Raw genomic sequence first — 20,077 nt, forward strand, 5'->3', positions numbered from 1 at the left:
TACAAATTTACATCTTATATATTATATATATTGTGTAACTTTATAAACTTATTTTTATCATTTCAAGTAATCATTTTAAATTGTAAATTATAGTACATAATTATTTATCGAAGATTTATATATTTTAGAGAGAAAAAACCTATATATATTTTTTCCTATATATTTTTTTCATCAATTTCAAATAAATGCGTTCCACTAATTTATTTTGCTTATTTTGATAAACTGTTCCACTCAATAATAATCTCCGAAAGAAGCTTCTGTTAGCCGATAATTCTGCCGAGTTATTCCCATATAGCGACGCGCACACGTACGCAAGTGCGTCGGTATGCGTGCCGAAGAGGTAGTAGGCCAGCACCATATACGGATCCTTCGTTCGGTCCATGATGAGGAGAGGTTGCTCTGACCATTGCTCGGGCCCAAAAGAGAGAAACGCGAGGACCGGTACGGGTCGTGATGTCCCATATGCGAGCGACGGTCAGTTTGCAGAGAACAACCTTCCTTGGAAATCGGTCTATGAGACTTACAAATTTTTTGTTGCCTAATTGAATATAACACGTCAAAATTCTCGGCATATTAATATCGAGCGTGTCAAACTAAATATAAGAGAAAAAAATAGAGAAAATATAATTTCCTAGATATAATAATGACTGAGAGAAAGAAGCAATTGGCATTTTAAGAGACATGTAAAATATCTCCTATCACTGATAAGAAAAATAATGGAAGAGATTGTCGTTATCGATTTGATATCGCGCTTACAAATGAATTAGGAAATCGTTACATCCCAGACATTCTACTAACGTATTAGTCAAAACAAACAGACGTACTATAAAGATCAGTCGAAAATGACGCTACAGTACTAATTCCAAAGAGGCGAGGTCGAAGACTATTTCAGGGAGGGAGGAAGAAGAGAAAAAGCAAAAGAAATGCTTTGGCAGATGTAAGAAGAAAAAGAAGACTTCTTATTTCATTTTTGCTCCTTATTATCGGCGCGTGCGTGCTCAGCCAGATGCGAACCACGTGTACGGTTTCCCCATCTCTACCCCGCGTGCTCTTCCTTTTCTTCTTCTCTCGAGTCTCGTAGGTCCCTCGTTCGACCTTCGAAAATTTAAATCACGGACTCATGTATACGCGAACACAGGCGAGGCAATGGGCGTGTTTGGGCGAGTGTGGGTGAATTCGGAAACTGGTTTTTCTGGCCCTTCTTAGCACGCGCGAAATCGAAAGAGATGAGCCAGAATCGAAACGTCATTACGAACGCTCTATCGCAGCGATTGATAACGACGAAGTGCTTGCATAAGATAAAATTCTTTGAAAAATATTTATATAAAAATGTTTCTGCGATAATTATCTCCTAGAAACCAAACAACTCCCTTATCTAGCTATTTGCTATTCTGGATTCAAACACAGGTCTTACGATTACTTTAGATATACCACATGGTTTTTTTTACCACGAAAATTAAAATAAATTTAACGTAAATGAAAGTGAAAACAATATTTCTTTTCTTTTTCTTTAAATGAAACGTCACGTGGATCCTAAATATATTCCATTAGACGTAAAAAAATAAAGTGAGACGATTCAAAACATTTACAATCATAAGTCATATTTTACTGACACACGTATCTCTCAGCTTTATACGTAAGAAAATATTCGCGCGTGCCAAACCTGTGCGAAATTTAAGACACCGTGATTTTAAACGCGGGGGGAGGGGGAGGAGGGTGGCGTGAGACGAGCTTGAAAAAAGTCTCAAACCCGTATGCGAGTTATCGGAGCCGCGACAAACGAGCATTCTGCAAAGAGTCGAGTTTCGCGTGACCAGGGGAAACGATTTACGAGCGTTCGGACGGAGGCGTGACCGAACAACAACGATTTCAGCGCGTAAATACGTCGCGGTCGTTCGCGCTCGAAAATCCGATAATAGATTCCGCTACGCGCTCGTGCGCGAACAAAACCTCAATGGAAGATCGTTTCTAGTCGGCACATGGTGGGCGTAAAGCTCAGAGTTGAACTCCTCAGAGATACGCCACTGCCTATTAGACAGTGAGACAAGGATAGAACGCAACAGCCCTTGAAGAAGCCAGATGTACACTTGGAGAAAATTGTATTTTCAGAGCTGCTGCAAATGTGCGCCGACATTGCCTATAGTAAAAAGTTATCGATCTCTGATGTTCAAAATATATAGTACGTACTGTGAGCACAAATGTCTCTCCAAGACAAAATAAAACGTCTCACGGACAGATCCGGATATGGCCTGACGAGTCGTTTCAACGATTTTGAAAAACGTTAATGGAGAATGGTCCTACAACGGTTCCGAATCTTAACGGAAACTTTTACATCGGTACCTTTTACCTTGGCAGACAATCGGTTATGGTTTTCGGTTTACTATTGTAAAATTACAATGAAGCCAACGTCTTTTCAATCCTCACGATTCGGGTATTACTAAATAACTTTAACGTGTAAGTATATTTTCTTTCTTTTTTTGTTTCTCTTAAACATCACATGTTTTGCGAAAATATTATATAAGATTCGAAATTTTTTTTTAAGGCCAATAAATCATTTTGTCAAAGTCATTTTAATGAATCTTAAATTTAATTTCTTTTTCTCTCTTTCTCTTTTTTATTTATCATTCTAAACTTTTCTGGATAAGACGCGCCAGTAAATATAGTCAAGAAAAAAATTTGATAGTTATTTATATCTCTTTGATTTAAAAAGTCAAATTTCTTACTCTTAATATATGCCTTTCGCTTCCTTTGAGAAAAATGAAAAAGAAAAAAACTTGTGTTCTACGAGAATTAACGATTGTCAGGATTCTCGTGTTCCAATGAAATGTGCGTCGATGAAAACGAAAAGAAGTGTTACAAAGAAAAGAGCGGTTAAATATACAAAAGTCAAGCAAAATTATGGTGATTAACCGGACTAATCTTTGCTTAAGGAATGTCACAAGATGAAGATTTTTTATTTTTTTTATTTTTCTTATTTTTGGCGAGTTTCTCGTTAGACGCACCTGTCTAACTCTATCCACAACTTTCGAAAGATGCGCCAGCGTTTTACGACTTCCCCCTCGTCAGGAACCACGCGGCGAAGGTGGCTTAAGCGCGGCTTTTTTAAAATTTCGATCTGCATCTGAGACAGACTCCTCGACAATGGTTGACCGCGGGGGTTCCCGAACACCGAGGATCCCGCGTTCGAGCCTTCGTTCGGAATTAAAAAAAAAAAAAGAAAAAACCAGTCCTTCGGTAAGGCCTGGATATCGTCTTAAGACACCGCAGTGGCGTAGACGCCGCAACGAGGGTCACAAACACTAAATCACGTGGCGGGAGCGAATCGATATCGATACCTGTCCGAAAACGATTTCGATCAACATTTACGTCGGGGGCCTCGGGGCCTCCCGAAGAATAGAATAATATATTTTTACGATGATTTTTATGTTAACCCTCTACGATATAGCTGATAGAAATTAAAAAAATATGAACAGTAAGGTATACAACATGAAAGTTTATAGGGAAACGCGAGGGGTAAACCGCTGAGGGCATTGCGGTGTATAGATTTGAGGCATTACTGGGCATTGCTTGGACATTACTTGGGCATTATTAGGTTTTATTGAAGTATTAATGCGTATTATGGACGTTATTAAAATATTATTAAGTCTTTTCTTCCAAATAATAATTTTAAATTTATTAAAATTTAAATTATTAAATTTTAAAAATTTAGCAGTAATGCCCAGGAATTGGGCATTAGTAGGCATTAGTGTACATAATTTTGATCAGCGGTTTACCCCTCGGGGAAACGTCAGCAAACTTTCTAACATTTATAAATGCGATATAAATTCGATGTGTATCTCGAAAACAGTAGATGATATATCGTTATAAATTTGCTCTTTAATCACACGAATATCGCTCTTGTCGAGTCTTGTCCTAAAATGTCGATACCCATAAATAAGTGTGTTGTGTAATTTCTCAATTTTTCAAACTTCTTAAAATCGAGGGCGAAATAATTACGTTCAACGTGACTCGTAATTATCGCGTGTAATTTAATGAGGCGTCAATTTTACGAATATGTTTTTTTTCCAACGCTGAATATATTAGCGTCCTCGTGGTCAGCGAAATTATCGTCGAGAGCGTGAGCTTCGTACGGCTTTAAATTTACATGACACCACGGTATTCGAGACCCAGCGCGCTCTCAAATATGAGAGATTCGACGTCATTCCGGGGAATATAATACCCGTCACGACACACCGGCTTCCCTTTGATCGTCTCGAATTCATCGTACCGTCAGCGTGAACGCCCGCCTAATCTAGGCGGGATAGAGATAAAGTTTTACGCAATAGAACGCGACAGAACCCCGGCTCTGGGGATTTCGAGAAACCAGATATTTCCCTCGACCTCGAGAAATGCAAGGATGGATTGTAATTACGGCATGATCCGCACGGGATTAAAACGCGGGGGTGTATAAAATGTCCAAGTCTCTTAATTGGGTGCAACTCAAATTTAGAAATTACGAGATTCAGAAGTGGGAAAACGTAATATAATTTTAAGGACTCTGTAATCGCGACGAGATTAACATGGTTAAGTTTGAATCATCCCTGTGGGTATATAATTAATTACAAGTGGAACTTTGCAGCAATATTGCGATGTTGTATGAGACTATTTAGCGCGAATTATTATAAATATGTGTAAGATGAATAATCTAAAATATGAGGAATTTATAACTTATAATTTATAAGAATATTTATTTTTAATTTGACAAAATCCTCTTCTCCGCGTAAATGGAGGTAGATAAGCACCCGGTGGATTAACCGAGATTAGAAGGGCAGGGTAGGAAATGCTCAGAGACACTGTCTCCACGGTGTTCTTAATACCTGTATAATCCTATTAGCATACCGAAGTGCTCCTATAATGTCTATCCACCGAAGATTAGGATCGGCACGAGTCATGAAGGAATTGGCCAGATTGTATGCAACGTGTTGGCGGTCATAAAACTCGAAGCGGTAAAAGAAGGTAAGGTAAGGTAAGGTGAGTAGATATAGGTAAGGACCGACTCGTGGCGGATTTTAATTTATGTCGTGAGAACGGCATGTTGCGAAAGTCTTTCTTCGACATGGCGAGATAACTTTGGACACGCCTGGTCTCTTCTCCTCTCTCGTCTCGTCTCGTCGCTCTCTTACCGTTACTTTTTCCGCGATAAGTACACCGTCCGATTAGCTCGCCTCGTCGTCGATAGAAATTTATGCACGCGCGATACCGCGCGGAGAAATTATCATCGACGCGTCGCATCCCTCGTCGTAAAATTACCTGCATTGGTATTAAATCGCCTCTTTCTCTCTATAAAATCTGAATAAGATTTATATAAATAAATATATCGGGTTTTTATTTATCTCTCACGTGTCGAATAAATATTTTATTTTTCAATCTTTCGATGGAACCTCTAACTCATTTTTTTTCATTGGCTTCTAATGTAATATATATTTAAGTGGGGTTGCTCGGGTTTATATATTTCAATTTAATATTTTATGTGTATTAATTGCAAAAAGTCGCAAGAAATGTTGAAAGATACAATTAGATTATATACACAAGGCATTAGTTTTTCACAGATTCTAGAATTTTTTAGAATGTTTTACAAAAATTTATATAAAACTTATTTTACAAGAGAAAATATACTCATTCATTATTAACGTTTTAAAATTTACTGATATTTCTCAGGTATCTCTGCTTAACCCGGGTACTTATTTGAGTCAATATGATGGTCCCCCATAAGTATTTTCTCATCAAAAATTTAAAAACCTTTCACGACTACCCCTCTTACGATATTAAATTCAAAACATAAGTGACTGCTCCTTTCGGGAAGGATAAAAAGGATAATCTCCATAAACGCACACACATTGCGTGTCTTGATTTTCGTCTATTCAACGGTATAAACTATCCTTGGGTCTTCCGCGCTCAGATACAACGCAAGCAGAGATATAGCAGGCGCGTTAATAAACGGATGTGTAAAGCGAATGGTACTCTCTAAATTTCTTAGAGTGAAAATGCACTCGAAAAATTGAGTGACTGGTCAAGTCACTCTAGTTAGAGTGATTTTTCACTCATAGGAGTGAATTCTTCTCACTTTTTGTTGTAGAGTAAAAAATTCACTCTGCAAAATAGAGTAAATATGTATACTCTATTTTGTAGAGTGAATATTTTCACTCTATGTAGCATTTTCACTCTATATAGAGTGAAAATTTTCACTCATGAAGAGTGAATAAAGCGCATGTGAAACGCGCATGAGTCCGCCATTAGCAACACTGTCGTATCGTTGTCTCGCGACGTTACCAACTCGTCGCACGTGTACTTGGTATACAAGACATATTAAAGTAACTTCTTAGGGATATATCTTTTTATTTTAACATATTTCGAAATGTAAACATATTTTTGTGTGTGTAACGTTAAATATATTTATATAGCTGTGACAAGAAAAAAGGAGGTTAATCGGCTTTTACACCGACAATGAGATAACATGCTGTGTGCGATGTTCAGCTTCGATTAATTCAAGTAAAAAGCAATGATTGCTTCTCATTTCAACTAATCGAAGCTTCACGTCATATACGTAACGTGTTATCTTATTATTAGTAAAAGACGGCTTAGAATCTCACTTCCTAAGAGTGAATCTGTTCACTTGTAATTGAGTGAAAAATAACTTGACGAAAGTGATGACTCCACTCTGATTGAGTGAATTATTCACTTCAAACCGAGTGACACATTCACTTTACGTTCAGAGTTAAACAGTTCACTTTTGTGAAAAGTGAATGTTCACTAATTACGAGTGGCAGTATTTTCACTATCACTTGGAGTGAATATTCACTCGTTTGGAGTTAGATTTCACTCTAAGAAATTTAGAGAGTAAATTATGGCCTTTTTATCTCGCGCTGCCGCCATGCCGTTACGTATACCCATCAGTCCGACAGGCCATTACATCTAGACAGCCGGGTAATGCTAAAGCAGCGCAACATGCAGACCGAGTGCGACACGACGTGCAGCGTGTTTCGAGCACGCTGCACGCGAATTGTGCATGTATCTCGGCGTGGATTTCACGTTGGGTCGTTTCACATTGTATCTGGCCTCACGTATTCCGCGCGCGACGTCCGCGAGATACTCGTAAAGATTAACACGTAAATGTCTCGATTAACGCACAAACGTACGTAGATGGGCTCTGGAAGCGAATTTCAATGTCACTGATTCCACCAGGCGATTGCATTTCTTACTTGTTATCATTATTTATAGCAATCTTATAATAATTTAAATTTATTTAAATCTTATCATAATTTACTTTCTCCCTTATTTGTTATTATTTATAGAAATTACTTATAATTATTATTATACTCTTGTTTATCTGTTATTATTATTTATAGTGATTTGAAGTCTTAAGAATTTGCAATATTTAAATTGATTAATTAAAATCAATTTATATAATTAAATTGATATCGATTCATCGATTTAATTATTTCAGATTCTTAATATTCCAAATCATTGTAAATAAAAATAACAAATAAGCTATAAATAATAATAATAATTATAGCTAAATGATAATTATGATTTATCGCAATTTAGAATCTTAACAAATTGAAATAATTAAATTGATTAACTAAGTCAATTTAATTTATTGTCAAATTGTTGTTTGTATTGTTTATTTTTATTTACACTGATTTGGAATATTAAGAATCTGAAATATTTAAATCGATGAATCGATATCAATTTAATTATATAAATTGATTTTAATTAATCAATTTAAATATTGCAAATTCTTAAGACTTCAAATCACTATAAATAATAATAACAGATAAACAAGAGTATAATAATAATTATAAGTAATTTCTATAAATAATAACAAGTAAGGGAGAAAGACAATCGCTTCTAATAAAATTTTTTTATATAAATCTTTAAAATATACATGACGTATAAATTATACAACACGCATGCTTGAAACATTCTCGTGCCGTGAAAAGATTCATAACACGCATCTCGCGTTTCTCATCATCGTATTTAACAGTTAGTAAAAGATTTGTTTATAGTATACTTTACGACTAAAACACAACCACCCCAAAGCTTACGTTTACGCGGCGCGCGTTCCGTAATCTGTGGCACCAATTAAACGCAATCCACGTCTGTTATTGTTATTCCACGACAAAGAGTCGTATAGAGGGGGCCAGAGAAATCCAGACCTCTGGATCGTATAAACGGCACTCGACATCTTTCTCCTTCTCTCTCCTCGCACGAAACGATGGGGACGCGCTTCGATAAATTATTCATGACCTCACGACAAGTCGCGCTGCGTCCGAGAGACTTTTATATAAATTTTTATAGGTCGTGCAGAAAACGAGGAGGTTACGTCTTCGATCACGACTTCCTCGTATCGATCGATCGATGCATTGTGTATACGTATAATTTGTTACTGGCAATAATTAATGTAAAAAACAAAGCGAGTGTTCTCTCGGAATACTTGGTTACAATATTATTTAATTCCAGTGATATTTTTTTTTTAAATCACGCTTTTTAATATATTAATAATAATAATTTCTATTCTAAGCACGGGAAGACAATTTTAACGTTATAGTTTTCAATGTATATACTGCTTGTAAAAGAAGATCATAAATATATTCTCTACAGTCTATGGAATAATAATCATATGTCATGGACACAGAAAAAAAAGAGATGTAGTCTTTGAATTTAACGACAGATAAGATCGAAAATATATCGATGTATGTCAAGTATCTCCGGATCACGTTTGCTTTGAAAATACGGGCGTCTCGATAAATATTCGGCAAGATTTAACAATAGCAAAGATACGTGTAAGTCTCGTTAATTTTCGGATCGAATTTTAATCTTCTATTGCTCGAGTAATTTCTCAGGCTAGAATCCTTATTAAAAAAAAAAGAAGAAAAACACGATGACGCGCTATCATTATTCACATTCAGTTTCTCGATCGTCGAATAACACGATCCCGATGCTCGAGGGATAGCACGTTCTCTCGTATACCGTGTGACTCGAAAAAACAGCGCGCGAGCGTTCGCGAATAACACGCGACCGCAACATTAAGTACACCTAACTATGCGTCAAAATTATTACCATCGCGCTAATCACCACGCCCCGCGAGGAAATATATATCGCTCCTCGAGGCTCTCGCATTGCTCTCGGGATTACGACCTCTGTCGTTGTTCGTGATTTGTACCGCTGCGAAGGCGGCCCGGCTTCGTTTGAAGCGAGAAAGAACGAGAGAAAGAGAAAGAAAGATGCACAATGAACTGGCGAGGCTCTCTAATACACTGCCATAAACAAAGTAACCGAAGGGAATCGGACTAACTGGATCATTAAATGCCAGTGTTCTCTTTTTTTCTCTCCCTCTTTTCGCTCGATATCGTATATCGAGAGCGCGCTCCGCGAGTATCGGACACCCGGTATACGACGGAATCTTGCGCGCGAACGATGACGCGAAGAATGTAAAAGCGCTAATGAAAAATACGATATATATATATATGTATATGTGAAAACAGTGTATCTATCCTTCGTCCCGAATGTTTACTCAAGAACGACATTGACGAAAGAGTACAAGCGTCTCGTGTTGAGCCGAATGTTATGATATTTTTTTTTTACTTTTTGACACTCGACTATTCATTCACGCATGGCACATGATATATTTAAATCGTGTGTACGAAAATATCGCAAACGCGTGTTATGGATATTAAATAACGGTCGTAATATTATTACACAATAAAGCATTAATAATATCAAATAACGGTAATGTTGATTAATATTATTTATGTGCCCGTCACATTAAACAATATTGATAACACTGATTAATAAAAGGATATAAAGCGATGTCAATAATTCATCGATCACTTCACGCAGTAATTTTAAAGACCGTTAATAAAAAATCAACAACAAATATTTTATTACCAGTGGGAATAAATCAATGACGTATTCGATTTACGATGTAAATTTGATTCACGCTGCGACATTTACTACGAGAACCATCGATTGTGTAACGTATTATCCGGAAAAAATGCTTATACGAGATGCAGTAATAATTGCTATCGTAAAGTACTTGACACTTTTATTTGAACGCAAAGAAAAAAAGGTTACCGCGGCGACCTTCAGACCGCTCGATCGGGCGCGACGTCATAGCGCGGCTAAATTCGCGCGCTTTTTATCTCCCAAAAAAACGACGAATCACGGCACATGGTACACATAATTACAGGAAAACGCGAATATTTGATTAACAGAAGATTGCGATCGCACGAAAGGAGAAACCGGCGAAATAAATCCCGGTGTCGGGTATAGACAATAGCCGCGCTAATGATCGGTCGCCGGATCGATGCATTACACATTAGTCGTTTACTCACCGGTTTGAAGAAAGAGAAAGCTCAATTAACAATCCTGTGGCTCCATAGCTACGCTGATCCTCGCCGCGCAAGCGAGTCCCGTGTCAAGCTCTGCGAACCGGTACTCGATGCACGAAGCATGAAAGTCGCGATGCGATGTCACTGCTTCTTCGAGACGTGCCGGATATCCTTGCAGAAAATGTCCATCCGGCGATCCAACGCAATTACACTGACTGATGAATGAGAACAGGCGCGACGGAAGGTTTCACTTGTGTACGTAATTCGACGCGACGCGCGTGAATCTCGTTTGTTTACGTACGTACGCGAAAAAAAATAACGAGACCGAATCTCCCGTTCGGAGGTCTGAAAGCCGACTGAGAGCACGAGTCGCGTACGACGCGGCTATTCCACGCGTCGCCTCGCGCGGTCTCTCTCCAACTAACATGGCGGTAGTAGAAGCCGGTTTAAGGTTCGCGCAGTCGCCGCTAGGTTGGCGCCAGTCGACGCGATGGCGTCGCAAAAAATGTAGTGTTCCTATTAACACGTTACTTTTTTTTTAGATGTATTCCAATCAGATGATTAATATAATGTAACTGTCACATTTATCGATCATTTGTACTTCTAGCAATGAAATAGATTTAAATTCAATTTTAGTTTAGCTAACAATTAAACAATCTGCGTGATATACTATATGTGTAATTTGAATTCAGGAAAACCATTTTATAATAAAAAATAAGAAATATAAAATATAAAGGAAATACACTCTAATCCGAAACCGCACAAATTTAAAAACAATAATTACATAAGTAATTACATATAAAATTTATTATTATTATTATTATCATATATATATTATTGCGTCTCATTATTATTTATTTCCTTCGATATTCTCTTTCTTCGGCATATATTTTTATTTTAAAAAAGTTACTATTTCACATTATATTTGTATGAGCATGAATTATTTATTTTACTTTATATCCGTTATTTTTTTAGTCGATAAGATAATCTCAAAATAAAAATCATCGAAACAGGATTAATATTGAATACTGAATATTAAAGACTGGATAGATACATTTTAGGCTTTTGGAAATCTATTTATATAATAAAAAAATATAGAAACATATTTTATATACCGTTCTAAAAGATTAATTCTTCTGAAAAAAAATTGAAAAAAGAAAGAAACTGACAGAATGTTTGCAGGGTAAAAAAAAAATATTGCATTACTCGTTAGCATGAATCGATAAAGAACGAACGGGAATATTTCACGCACAGAAAATAACAGAGATAAAAGAAGCAAAATGGGAAAATTAATAGAGATGAAATAATAAACAACCATATATTCGTATCTTTTAAAGCAAATCTTTTAAAAAATATACTCTTTTCTGCGAATATAAATATCCACATTTTCAACTTTCAATTTATAAAGCTAGCAACAAAATGATATGTCGATTTTTTGATATCTATTTTTCTAAGCAATTATGTAACAAGTTCTACTATAAATATAATAAGATTATTGTGTCACTCTTGCAAATAAAATATAATGTTAAATAAGTTTTACATTATAAATAAATAAGTTTTACATTATAAGCTTAGAGACGCAAGATCGTTCATAATTAAAAAAATTTATTAGCAGAAGAATATTCCATAACTACAACATTATAATATAAATACATTAAAGTGTGATATCTTTTACCTTTCAGAAGAAACAAAAAGAAAGCATTCTCTTATACATCCTTTATTAAAAAAATATTCTTTATTAAATATTCTTTATTAAATATTCTTTATTAAATATTCTTTATTAAAAAAAATATTCTTTATTAAATATTCTCGGCATTTAAAGTTCCATTTACTCCGCCGGTGACCTCACGCGAAATAATCGTAAATAATTTCTAATGTATACATACGTGCAGCATACCGTTAGAAATTTCTCGCGGGTACACGGAGAAACCTGAAGTACATATGCTGAAGAAGTAATCGTCGTCGAGCGACAGAAAAGACCCCTTGAAGAGCGATTCAAGAGTACAACTGAGATCCAGCTCTCTTAGTCGTCCCTACCATATTAAGAGAGTTCGCCTTATTAACACGATGCCGGAAATTGACATCTGCTCGTTACTTTATCATAAAAATATTTCGCAAAGAAGACACATTGTGTTACAAAATGGATAATTTCTAAATTAGTAATCTGCTTGAATTATTCCTGAAAACATGCGCAGGAATATTATGAGAGATTTTGAAATCAGTATGTTATTTTAGGTCATAATCCTCTTGGAGTGTATTTCAGCAAAATTTGCAGCGAATATGGATTAAAGTCAAGTTGCACATTTCAACAGAAGGAAATGCGCATCTCGCATGCTTTATATAATTAATCCGAGATAATTAAACACGAGCTCCCTTGAGTAATAAGTTTTCTATATCTGTGAATTATTATTATAAAGAAAACGTCATATGAAATTCTTTATTTATCTAATGAGAAAATTATCTAGGTGGCTATTAGAAATAAAATTCTATTAGAAATAAAAAAGAGAAAAAAAGTAGACAAAAATATATAGAAAGTTGTAAAAATGCAAAAATTATTTTACAATGAAAAGAAATATTTTTTCTTGAAATATTTTGGAATCTATGATTTTTTTTAAATTAAGCATCAAAGAACCGGAGGAATTCATCCGAAATTGAATATATATATATATATAAAATAAAATACCTTGAAATACATAATGCTATTAACACTTTTTTATTCCTTCATTCGTGTTCATCACGCGGAAAATTGTTCGCCGACCGATCTCCATGTTCAGAGCGTTCTCTGCCATCTTCTTGCCGCCGATAAACAGGAGCGAGATAAGCGACCAAGGGATAAGGGACCTGTCATCCGTGACGGAGTACGTCCCGTTCCAAGGCTCGCTTCAAGGACGATAACCCTCCGCAAACTGGAGTCGGTTCAGACTGGATCCGATCGAGAGAAGAAGAGAGAGAACAAGCAGGCAAACTTCCCTTTTCTCTCTGTATCTTTTCTCGTCCTTCCTCCCGATCTCATCCTTATGTGCGTCTTATTTCGTGAACAGGATGATTACGCGTTTACGATCTAGGGCTCCCCGCGCTACCTGCTCCCGCTTCGCTGGAGTCGAAGGTGAATATATATTATCGGGAGAAGTTCCTGTGTGTGCGAAGGCACTTCACATAACATAGCCGCTCTCGCGTGAGCTACCTCGGAGGCAGAGACGTGAGAGGAAGGTTCAAGGACGAAGAAGGAGAATCGAAGAGCAGCACTTTTACTATATGAAAGGTTGCGTGGGGGGTCGATGCGCGCACTCGCATACATACTTTGGTGCAGTTGTGTGTGAAGAACGATTGTAGGAAGAACGTGACTGTGTGGTGGAGGAGCGGTTTCGGGTCGGCATAATCCGAATTCGAAACCTGTTTCTGCCCCGTGGGTCAACAACAACATCCTCCTACATCCTACCTTTCTCCCCCGCGCTTTCCTCGATCCGCCCCGTCCGATCGCAGGGCCCCGACCAGATGCACGAGCCACTTCCATCGAGAGCCCGCGTATAAACTCCGGTGTCAAGTGCCCGGTGGCCGGTGGTTACGTTATTTTCCCGAGTTTTATGACTCTATCCTGCATGCCGTCCGAAACGCCAAATTTCAGCTCAAGCGGAAAGTATTGCATAAAGGTGTGAATGCACCGAGATGATTCGCAGATATGTTTATGTCGATTCTAAGATTTTTTTTTATAAGATGTGGTAGATCTCTAAAACAAGCAAAAAAATTTTGATATAATTCTTTTTTAAATTCTCTATCCTTCAAAATATTTTATACACATGACAAAAAAATACCTTCTCTAAAAGTCCAAAACGCCAAATTTCAGCTCAAGCGGAAAGTATTGCGTAAAGGTGTGAATGCACCGAGATGACTCGCAGATATGTTTACGTCGATTCTAAGAAGATTTTTTTTTGTAAGATGTAGCAGATCTCTAAAACAAGCAAAAAAATTTTGATATAATTATTTTTTAAATTCTCTATCCTTCAAAATATTTTATATACATGACAAAAAAAATACCTTCTCTAAAAGTCCGAAACGCCAAATTTCAGCTCAAGCGGAAAGTATTGCGTAAAGGTGTGAATGCACCGAGATGACTCGCAGATATGTTTACGTCGATTCTAAGATTTTTTTTTATAAGACGTAGCAGATCTCTAAAACAAGCAAAAAAATTTTGATATAATTCTTTTTTAAATTCTCTATCCTTCAAAATATTTTATATACATGACAAAAAAAACCTTCTCTAAAAGTCCGAAAGGCCAAATTTCAGCTCAAGCGGAAAGTATTGCATAAAGGTGTGAATGCACCGAGATGACTCGCAGATATGTTTACGTCGATCCTAAGAATGTAAACAGTCTACGATTATTTTTATAAGATGTGGTAGATCTCTAAAACAAACAAAAACATTTTAATATAATTCTCTATCCTTCAAAATATTTTATGTACATGATAAAAAAATACCTTCCCTAAAAGATTAAATATTTTATAAGATGTGGTAGATCTCTAAAACAAATAAAAAAATTTTGATATAATTCTTTTTTAAATTCTCTATCCTTCAAAATATTTTATATACATGATAAAAAAAGACACATTCCCTTAAAAGAAATATTTTTATCAAATTTTTAAGATGATATTAATAAAAGAGAATAAAAAAGAGCATATTCTACATTTTTTGTACCGAATTTAAAATCTACAAACATAGCTCAGCGGTTGGTATTTCGTAAGATTAAAAAATGCAGTAGATGCAACGCAGTTAGTCTCTACTTTCTCTCCAGGCGTAAATTACAATCACGTCCCGCGGGATGCAGTTTGTACATGTTTTCTGCATGTTGAAATTTACTCCGCGACGAATCAATTAGCAGCTCCCTTACGTGTAATTATTCGGATCTAAAGGAAACTCTCGCACAAGTTGACGTTCGACAACCTTGTCTATATCATTCTCTGCAGGAAGTATTGTAATTTCCATCACGAATATAATTTAAGGTACTAAAATGACATATTAAATCACTTTATCGCAATTCTTCAACTTGTCTTCCATCCAATTCACTTTCTACATTCGTGTAATATATGTTTATTACTGATCAGCATTTGCAATCAATTCGAGAGATGCACTTTTTATGCAAATTCCTCGGTTCAATTTTTACAATTCAATGCACAGTGTTTGAGATGCGAGCGAATTCTTTGAGAGATTCTTAACGAAAAATTGTGCTTTGATAGTCAAAGAAGAAAAGATCGAGATCTATTATTTACGATACGGTCGTTAGTACGATGAAATTTTAGAACAGAAGCGAGGAACAAAGCGCCGCTCTTTATCACGTCGAGTATCATTCAAATAATGCGGGTCGTTGTTCGCGTATCATGCTTATAATTCGCCAATGATAATAATCGTGAGAAAAAGAATTTTATGTCATAAATTTTTAAATTAAAATAAAAAATAAAAAATTATTATGTTATAACTACAACATCGCATATTCTCACAAATTCTCGAAACATGAATAAGAAAACAAAAAAATATATGAAAGTACTATTTAAAAAATAATACAAGAATTAATACAAGAAATAATTAAAAAACATAAAAAAATAATACAATATGAGTATTAAAATTATGAAAAATAATAGTAATAATAGTAAGTAAACAAATGGATGAAAAGTTTTTTAATATGGAAAAAATATGTTATGCAATTATTATTTGAAAACTTTAAAAATATCGATACTTGAAGACTTTAAAGATATCTACATGAATAATGTAGCTATATTTACATACTTATGAAAATATGTTTGACAAAAACAAACTTAATAAAACAGAAAAATCCACGCAATGAGAATTTATTGTACACTATGCGCTAATACCTCTTACTTAATTATTTTTATTTAATGCACATAGATCCTATTACATAGCAGTAATATCATAAATAAAGAGCTGAGATCAAACGATCCGAGGCTAATCGTGGACAATTATGTAGTAAGCGAAATAAAGCACATTGTAGGTGCGATTATCCCAAAGTTCTCTTTCACGTCGTTTCGCCAGTGTGTATCTCAGAGACCAGCAGTCATATAATTGCGCTTCTCGTATTAAGCATCTCACTGTAAGAGATGACCTTATGGCCTTTTATCGGTGAACCGAACTCCGTTCTGACACTGACGTAACAAACGCCGACGAACGTATACATATATGCGACCACGCTGTCGACAATAAATGATACATAGACAAACCTATTAGTGATACGATAAATTTATTTCAGTAATTATTTCTTGCTAAAATTCTTATAATTCTAATAAAATAAAATAATTTTAAAAAGACTGAACAAAAACTTGGTGCCGAAAATCAAAGAATGAAATTCTGTTTACTATCTTAAATTTCGGTTTAATAAACGATCAGTCTGTGTCATCCTTAGCTCTGAATAATTTTAATACGTTAAAGAGATTGAATGAAGATGGATAGACAGATGGATAGATAGATAAAGCGATGTCATATTAATATACAACAGTGCACTCAAACTTGATCAAAGGTAACTGCTAGCAGTATCAGAAATGCAAAATAATTAGCTTAATCTTACGGCCAATTCAGGAATATCGTGCATGTCGGAGACAGCTCTAATGAAGATTAATATCTGTTAGAATCCAGCGCGAGGTATCTTCGGAATCTATTAGGCTCTGCGAGATGTGCGAATAGAGCCCACACTCTCGAGGTTCTCTGTCAGGAAAACGATCAAAAAAACACAAAGAGGAGAGAGAGAGACAGAAATAATTACAGAGAAGACCGTGTCCCACAAGGTCGGAGAAGGTAGGTAGAAAAAGGAGCCGATATAATAACGTTTTCAGTATTTCAGTAAAAGTAGTCCGAACGTAAAATTGAATCGGAATAATTAAGGCGCCTGCCCCTGAATCCGCAATCCCTGAACAAAGGATTTCTCGTTCGAAGCTTCGTTTGCCAATTCGATAAAATTTCTTAAACGTTTTTAAATTTCACCGCAATGTGATTCGAAGCCAAGTATCTTCTCGGAGAAGTTATCAGGATTTGACGAAAAATGATGTTGCGACATTTGCATCATTTCACGTTATCTTGTTATTTTATCCCCGCAAGATAACAGCTATATTAAATATAAAAAGTATGCTTATATATGATAATTTTTAATATACTTTCTCCAATAATGGATGCCTTTTTTCACACAGTTAATTGATTCAATGTTACAGATCGAGTATGCATAATTCATGGAGGTAGGTTTTTTCTTAAGGAAGATGCAGCGCGAAATAAGAATAACAGAGTGTTAGCAAGATGATGTAGCTTGCACTTGCGGACTGCGCATAACGAGGATGTGAGATAAAAATATCGATAGTGATGGATGGGTAAGCGATTAGAGTCTCCGTCACTGGAAGTAATTTTCTTGGAATTTTGTTTTACACGTCGAATGAGAATGGGATAAAGACGAATTTCGTACTGTTGCAGATTGATCGCAGCGCATGGCAATCTTCTCTCTCATCATCTCGCAACATCATGTATGTATACAGCAGAAGAACGTAAAAAAAATATGCACAAAAAATATATTAAAAGAATACACTAAACATCGCTCTCGAAGGATGATTTAAACGTGCACTTTGCTTTCAAGTTTTTTATGGATTCAGCAAAAATTGAATCCATCATATGCGCACACATTGTAAATAAATTATTTTTTTACATCATTAATTAATCCTCAAGATATTATAACTTTTCTCACTTTTTTCACGAATATAAAGAGAATAAATTCCCAGCAAAACTGTCATATCCTATATTTAGCAATTAATTATTACTTAGAGCGCTATTAGCGCTCGAACAAGCGTGATGTAACATTATAGTATGAGTACGTGTATTAGATAATATCTTTTAATTGCCAATTACATTAATCGTTTAAAAAATTTACAGAAGATTGCAAGCAACCTGAAACGCTATAACTTTATCATAAGACGCGTGTGAGAAAGAAAGAGAAGAAAAAAACGTATCATTCTAGACTGCGGCGAGCGGAAAAATGCTGACGTCTATCCAAAATAAATCACTTCTTCTTATGACCGCCCGCGTCCGATCCTCTTACGTTCATCTTTAATCGGCTTCACGACGTGCATCTCGTTACCTTGCGTCGCGACCCACGACGTTTAGGACGATTAGGGCGCAGCGACCGTGTGAAGATAATAAAAAGAACACCGCGAAATCTCTCGGTTCAAGCCAGGAGTGGGGAATTGAAACCGACATAAGTTCAATGTCTGCAGAGATTCCCGTGATACAGAGCCTCGCAAAGAAATTAATTGCATATTTATCACACGTCAATCGGCACGCGACAAACTCGGACAAGGTCGGAATACCGGACATGATCGTTCATAAATGACACCCATGTTTACATTATTTTAATAAATATTTGCCCAATAAAATCCATCTTTTTTAAAATAATCGCAGCTACTCTCTAAAAGTGAATCAGTGTATTATCACTGTAATCAGTGCTGTACTTATAACTGCTTGTAATCAGTGAGTATTTACCGAGGAGTAAACCGCTGAGAGCATTGCGGTGTACAGATTTGAGGCATTACTGGGCATTGCTTGGGCATTACTTGGGCATTATTAGGTTTTATTGAAGTATTAATGCGTATTATGGACGTTATTAAAGTATTATTAAGTCTTTTCTTCCAAATAATAATTTTAAATTTATTAAAATTTAAATTATTAAATTTTAAAAATTTAGCAGTAATGCCCAGGAATTGGGCATTAGTAGGCATTAGTGTACATAATTTTTGATCAGCGGTTTACCCCTCGGTATTTACCGTTTTTCAGTGATAATACACTGATTCACTCTAGTAGTATATATACTACTTTCACTAGAGACTGAATCAGTGTATTATCACTGAAAAACAGTAAATACTCACTGATTACAAGCAGTTATAAGTACAGCACTGATTACAGTGATTCACTTTTAGAGAGTACATTTTCCTAATGATTTGCATTTTGAACTCGCTCGATTTTATATCGGTTTCCATCATTAATTCAAGCTGACGAAATGGTAATTTACCGTACGGCCACGTAATCGAGAAACACGCGTGAGATACGTGCTCGTGTGTGATTCGTTGGCCGACACTGTGGAAAGGTTGTTCTTTTTATGGTGCGAGAAAAGTGTAACGAGAGCTCGTATATCACGCGGTCGCACAATTTTAAATCGTCGATCGACCCATGGAATTATAGTGGTCCGAAAGATATCGCGATAAATTTTACCGAGCACATTGCCGTTTTCCGCGTCGTTAAAATTTGCGAAATTCAGGAAAAATTTGATACACGCGATTTATCTCAATTCGACACCTCGCGTGTTATTCGTTTATCCATGTCTGATTGAAAAGATGATTGATCGCGGCAGATCGCGATGGTTGAAGGTCTCTCTAAAAAATATTATATTATGCTTTGACGAAAAAAATGGCTTCAACTAAAAAAATTACATACAATTATCATATAATGTTATTAAATATATAAAAAATTATTATATAACATCATTAAACATATTAAAAAATGTTTTAGATTAAATTGTACATATATATTAAGAATGCACACACCAATAAATAATAATAAAATATTGTAATTGAAATATCATTTAAAATTTATAAACGAAAAATAATATATATTTACAATGTTAATATTATTATATAAATGGATATTATATTAAAATAATTATAATATTTAT

General features: G+C 35.6%; 1 protein-coding gene and 1 long non-coding RNA gene across 2 annotated transcripts in view; both read right to left on the bottom strand.

Moving 5' to 3' along the window:
* The window catches only part of Sema5c (Semaphorin 5c), a 99,273-nt gene extending 88,518 nt beyond the window's left edge, over window positions 1–10,755 (bottom strand). The window contains exon 1 of the mRNA XM_083094903.1: window positions 10,374–10,755. The gene's annotated coding sequence lies outside the window, so the exon portion shown is untranslated. The remainder of the gene's footprint in view (window positions 1–10,373) is intronic.
* Window positions 10,756–12,186: 1,431 nt separating this feature from the next.
* Window positions 12,187–14,292, bottom strand: LOC145969081 (uncharacterized). Its single transcript, XR_014437941.1, has 4 exons — window positions 14,183–14,292; window positions 13,810–14,097; window positions 13,054–13,464; window positions 12,187–12,403 (listed from the first exon to the last, which is right to left on the bottom strand). It is a non-coding gene; the product is annotated as an uncharacterized LOC145969081 (long non-coding RNA).
* Window positions 14,293–20,077: the final 5,785 nt, after the last annotated feature.

Source organism: Camponotus vicinus, unplaced genomic scaffold, assembly GCF_025532165.1.
Source record: "Camponotus vicinus isolate PSW18456_S1 unplaced genomic scaffold, iyCamVici1.0 SCAF_1, whole genome shotgun sequence".
NCBI lineage: Eukaryota > Metazoa > Arthropoda > Insecta > Hymenoptera > Formicidae > Camponotus > Camponotus vicinus.